The following is a 5551-nucleotide window of genomic DNA, read 5'->3' on the forward strand; positions in this document are numbered from 1 at the left end:
CATATGTTCAAATCAATTGATGCAGAAAAAGCATTTGGCCAAATCCAACATCCATTCATAGTAAAACTCCCAACAAACTAGAAGTAAAAGGAAACTTCCTCAATCTAATAAAGAACCACAAAATTACTAATGCTAACAAGCACACTTAATGCCTGGAATCTTAATACTTTTCCCCCTAAAATTAAGACCCAGGTAAAAGTGTCCACTTTCCCTAAAACAATTTATATAGTACTTGAAGTCCTAGCCATTTCAATAATGCAAGAAAAAAAATAAAATTTTACAGACTGGAAAGGAAGAACTAAATCTATCCTTATTTGCAGATTGCAGGATTCTCTACATAGAAAATCCCAAGGAGTCTACCAAAAATTCCAGAACTCAAGTGAGTTTAGCAAGACCACTGAATACAAGGTGAACAAGTATCAATCGTACTTCTATATATTAGCAAAAAAATTGGAAATGAAAATTTTAAATGTACTATTTAAAATTGCTCTAAATAATTAAAACAAATTTAACAAAACATATACAGGATCTGTGTGGCAAATAATTCAAAATGCTGATTAAAATATCAAAGACCGAAATAAATGGTGAATCATGCCATGTTCACAGATTGGAAGACTCAATACAGCTTGGGTTCCCAGGGTTTTGGAGTAAAGTGTGCCTTTACTTCATGATAACTATCCTCCATTTGAAAACCAGCTTCTGATTTGCTGCTGGGTTCCCCATAAAGACTGAACTCCCTAAGCATGGGATAGCAAGTAACTATGGGATCCAAAATATCTATAATGAATATGGTTGTGTATTTCACTGAATCAAAATATTGGATGTATGCAAGATTATTCCTTCCTTTTATAAATTTTTTTAAATGTTTTATTTATTTCTGAGAGAGAGAGAGAGACAGCGTGAGCAGGGGAGGGTCAGAGAGAGAGGGAGGCACAGAATCCGAAACAGGCTCCAGGCTCTGAGCTAGCTATCAGCACAGAGCCTGACACAGGGCCGAACCCAAGAACCATGAGATCATGAGATCATGACCTGAGCTGAAGTCGGAAGCTCAACCGACTGAGCAACCCACGCGCCCCAAGACTATTCCTTCCTTAAATAGAATGGTAAATACAAGACCAGAAGGTACAAGCAAATTGTATAAGCAAGTGGTTCACACTCAGCTAATACTCCTACTACCTTAATACACAATCCTCCATGTTCCTTAGAGTCCTGTGGGAATTTCACTATAAACATTTGACATTTCCAGGGAAGAAAAAAATACTCTCCTTGGGTTATAGATATGTCTTCAAGGTGTGGTGGCATTATCTGGAAGTGAATGACTCCTGCATTACAGCCCCGCTCAGGAATGATCCTGAAAGACTCTGGGAAAGAAATATTCTCCCTATGGACAGAGTTTTGAGAGGTATCTTTGATTTTTCACTTTGTACAGAAGGAAACATTTATTTATTTTTGGAACACTTCACGAATTTGCTTGTCATCCTTGCTCAAAGGACATGATAATCTTCTCTGTATCCTTCCAATTTTAGTATATCTGCTGCTGAAGCTAGCATAGAAGAAGACATGTTAAGAGTCATACTGATTCATGACCAATGGCTCATTGAGTTGATTGGTATTCCAGGGCTAGGAAGAAATATAACTGGAAAATTAACAAGGAGCTCTGAAGTAGAGACTATGTGGATGCACTTCTAAGAATGGCACAGAGTAGGGGGAATGTTAATTTTTATTAGGGAATAAGACATGAGAGGGTGGAAAGCAAATGAAGTTTGGGTATTTATATCTTTGGCTCATTATGCTGAGACTTGAGTTGGCCATTGTAATGTTCCTCATAGTAAGCCTACAGCTCCCTTTGGTGCACTCTTTTCTGCCAGGTTGTAGTAATACTTCCTGCCTCCATGGCAGTTCTCCTGGTGATAATGGCTCCCTATTTTCACTTGTCACAGAGGCTTTACCAACCCTGCCCATTTTTTTTTTATTAGATCTCCTTAAGTATGCAATTGTTTCTTAATTGACCATGGCGATCCTGATCATAGACTACACAGGGGTGGGAATTTTAATTGCTTATTATCCCAGCATCTACAATGATATCCATCACACTGCAAGTTTTCAATAAATGCTTGTTGAGTGAATATATGTTTTGACCACTTTCCTTCCATTAAAACATGAATAGCAATTTCTTAAACATCATTAATAATCAGTTTTCAAAAATGCATGGTATCTGGTATTAAAATAGATGTGAGGAAACAGTGTAAACGGGTATAACTTTTCTGAAGACTATTTGCATTTATCAAATATTTAACATGTACACATTTTAACTGGGCAAGTTTATCATTTGGGCATTTATGCCAAAGAAATAATCATATATATATGCAAAAGATGTAGGGACAATTATGTTTGCTATGTATTATTTATAATAGTGAAAATTGGAGACAAGCTGAATATCAATCACAAAGAAATTGATTAAATAAACCTGATATGCCCTTACAATACAGAAAAGACTGATTTAATTCTACAAAGCCTGACAAGATAACTGGATCAGGAGATAACTTTAAGTGTAAAAATAAGTTGTAAATAAATAGTAACCATTCTCTTTGAAAAATGCATTGTTAGCTTTAGCTCCAAATAAAGTCTGGAACTAAGCTTCAGTTAATATTGGTTTTATTTGAAGATGAGATGGAGAGGAGGGAGCTTCCATTAGCCCATCATCAGTGCTTTATTTTGATCAAATTGAGCATGTATTTACATTTTTAAAAGAAACACATAAATATATTTATATTTAAAAGATAAACAGAGCAACTCAAGTGTTTAAAAAGTAAGTCTTGCTCAGCCCAGAAATGAAAGGCAATAAAATATCAAATTGCAAAGCGTATTACAAAACAAATAAATGGGGTCAGCGCTTCTTAAACTGTCACAGTTAGCTTTTGCATTTATATGTTCAAGGTTTTTTGTCCAGAAAGCTGCATTTAATGAAGAAGAAGGGTATTTGATTATTAAGGAACCAGTTACGGCTTTTATGGAAAATAACGCCTTTTGACCTTGCTAAAAAAAAAAAAAAAATCCCACAAAAACCATATTATCAGGGTCCATTTCTGCAAAGATATAAAGCTCAGTCTGATTAGGGGACATATCCACGACACTCGGGAATTGTCCAACACAGAATACTCTTCCTAGCCGGAGTAAACCCAGGCTCCCTTCACTCTGGCCGGGAACGAGGCCGTGGGAGGAAAAGCCAGACGGGAAAACTTCCCGGACTCCACCCACTGGGCGGAAGGACGCGCCCACACTAGCACAGCCCAGGCCGCCCCAGAGAAGCTTGGCCGGTGGACCCCCCCCCCTCAGCCCCCCCCGCCAGACTCCGCGGAGCGAGGCAGCGGTTCGCGCTGAGAGAGCAGCGGCGACGGGGGTGGGGAGTCCCCGGAGGAGCTCGTTACCACCTGCTGAGCTCCGCGCGCCACCCGCTCTGCAAGCCCAGGGCCTCCAAGTCCACACTCCAGTTAGTAGACTTGGAAGAGGCTGAGAACGGCGCGCGCCAGGGGCAGAGTTTTAAGAGGAGGGGGGCGGGGCGCGGAGACGTGGACGTTTCCTAGGAAGAATAAAGCCTTCCACGTGTGTTCATATAGATTGCAACTAACTTGTTGATGACTGTATTCCTTTTCCCCCCATCTAGTAAGTAGGATCCAGTTTAAAAAAAATTTTTTTTAACGTTTTATTTATAATTGAGAGACAGAGACAGAGCATGAGCATGGGAGACGCAGAGAGGGAGACACGGAATCTGAAGCGGGATCCAGGCTCCTAGCTGTCAGCACAGAGCCCGACGCGGGACTCAAAATCATGAACCGTGAGATCATGACCTGAGCCAAAGTGGAAAGCTTAACCGACTGAGCCACCCAGGCGCCCCGGATTCAGTTTTAAAAATCATCGCGGCGCCTGGGTGGCTGAGTCGTTTAGGTGTGCGACTCTTGATCTTAGCGCAGGTCAGGGTTGTGAGTTCAAACTTGCAGTTTTGCTAGGCGCTGGGCGTGAAGCCAATTAAAAAAAAAAAAAAAGAAAGAGAGAGGGGCGCCTGGGTGGTTTAGTCGGTTAAGCGTCCGACTTTCGCTTAGGTCATGATCTCGCGGCTCGTGGGTTTGAGCCCCGCGTCGGGCTCTGTGCTGACTGCCAGCTCAGAGCCTGGAGCCTGTTTCAGTCTGTGACTCCCTCTCTCTCTGACCCTACCCTGCTCACGCTCGCTCTCTCTCTCTCTCTCTCTCTCTCTCTCTCTCCTAGAAATAAAAAAAAAAAAAAGAAAGAGTGAAGGAAAGAAGGAAAGAAAAGAGTAAAAAGCTGTTCTTATAATATTATGCCTCTGTGTTCCTAATTTGTTTTTTTTTTTTAATCTACAAAGTGTGTAAACAGGATCATTTCTGGAAAATGTGTGATTTGCTTGATAACCATTCTCTTATTTTGCATTGTGTATACTTTTGTATATTATGTATTTTTGAAATTTGCTTTTTCCTTCCTCCTTTCCTGGAATAAACTCTTTTGGTGCCACTTTCCTTTGTACTACTGTTGTGCCCCATATTCAAGTGTCTATATTTACATTTCACAACCTTATTCCCAAGACATATTTGTATCTTGACTCCTCTGAGCAGCTTTGCATTTAAAAGGCACATTGATGGAGAGAGAATCCCTACTTTTTTCTTTGTATTACAAAAATTTTTTAAACATAGACAAGTAGAAAATGGTAAAATGAACATCCATAGATAGCCAACCATGCCATTGATTTAAGAAATCTTACTTAAAACTGTTGCCATATTTTCTTTGTTAGTTTTTGCTGAAATTTCCTAAAGTGAATTAACAAAGTTAGTTTCAGTGTTAAGTGCAGCACTATGCATACCTTTATAAAATCAATACATTTTCCAATATAATTCCACTTAACAGTTAACTGTAATGTTCATTAATATTCCTATTGCCAGTCCACATTCAAATTTCCCAAATTGTTCCCAACATCCTTGTCAATAGTAGCTTTTCCGTTTGGGGTTTGATGGAGGGCCACCCGTTGTATTTCGCGGTAAAGTCCAAATTTAACCTCTGACACCTAGGGATTCTGAGCGAACCTAGGTAGGAGACACTGTCAAGGACATTTTCGAACCACTAATAAGAAACTGTAAAGTAACGTCAAGGCGTGGCAAATGTGATCTTGAATCTGGCTGGCTCATCGCGCAACAGTCTGTGAACGGTCTGGGCCGCACCCATGATAGTGCAGGCCATGCTCTGCCTTCCTGCTTCTGAACTCTCTGCCCTGGTGGGGAGGTGCTGCCTAGGCCTTGGTTGTACACATCTGGGATGGAAGGCGGGGTGCCAGGACTGCGCTGCCTGGAAACTTACCTAGTAGAGTGGGCTTGTGACCCAGACTGCTGGAGCAGGAACCCCCACTCCCAGCCCTACCCCTCCAGACCTTCCCCTGGTTCAACCTCCAGTTCGGGCTCGTGGATGCAGTGGGACTGAGCCCACATCAGGAATAGGTGCTCGGTGCGCGCTGGGAGCTGCAGGGATCAGTGCCCAGCCCCACCTG

General features: G+C 41.2%; 1 non-coding gene across 1 annotated transcript; it reads right to left on the reverse strand.

Moving 5' to 3' along the window:
• Positions 1-1443: 1443 nt before the first annotated feature.
• Positions 1444-1550, reverse strand: LOC120240848. Its single transcript, XR_005530739.1, has one exon. It is a non-coding gene; the product is annotated as a U6 spliceosomal RNA (small nuclear RNA).
• Between the last annotated feature and the right edge of the window lie 4001 nt (positions 1551-5551).

The sequence above is a fragment of the Hyaena hyaena genome, unplaced genomic scaffold (genome assembly GCF_003009895.1).
Source record: "Hyaena hyaena isolate Hyena2069 unplaced genomic scaffold, ASM300989v1 scaffold_269, whole genome shotgun sequence".
Lineage (NCBI taxonomy): Eukaryota > Metazoa > Chordata > Mammalia > Carnivora > Hyaenidae > Hyaena > Hyaena hyaena.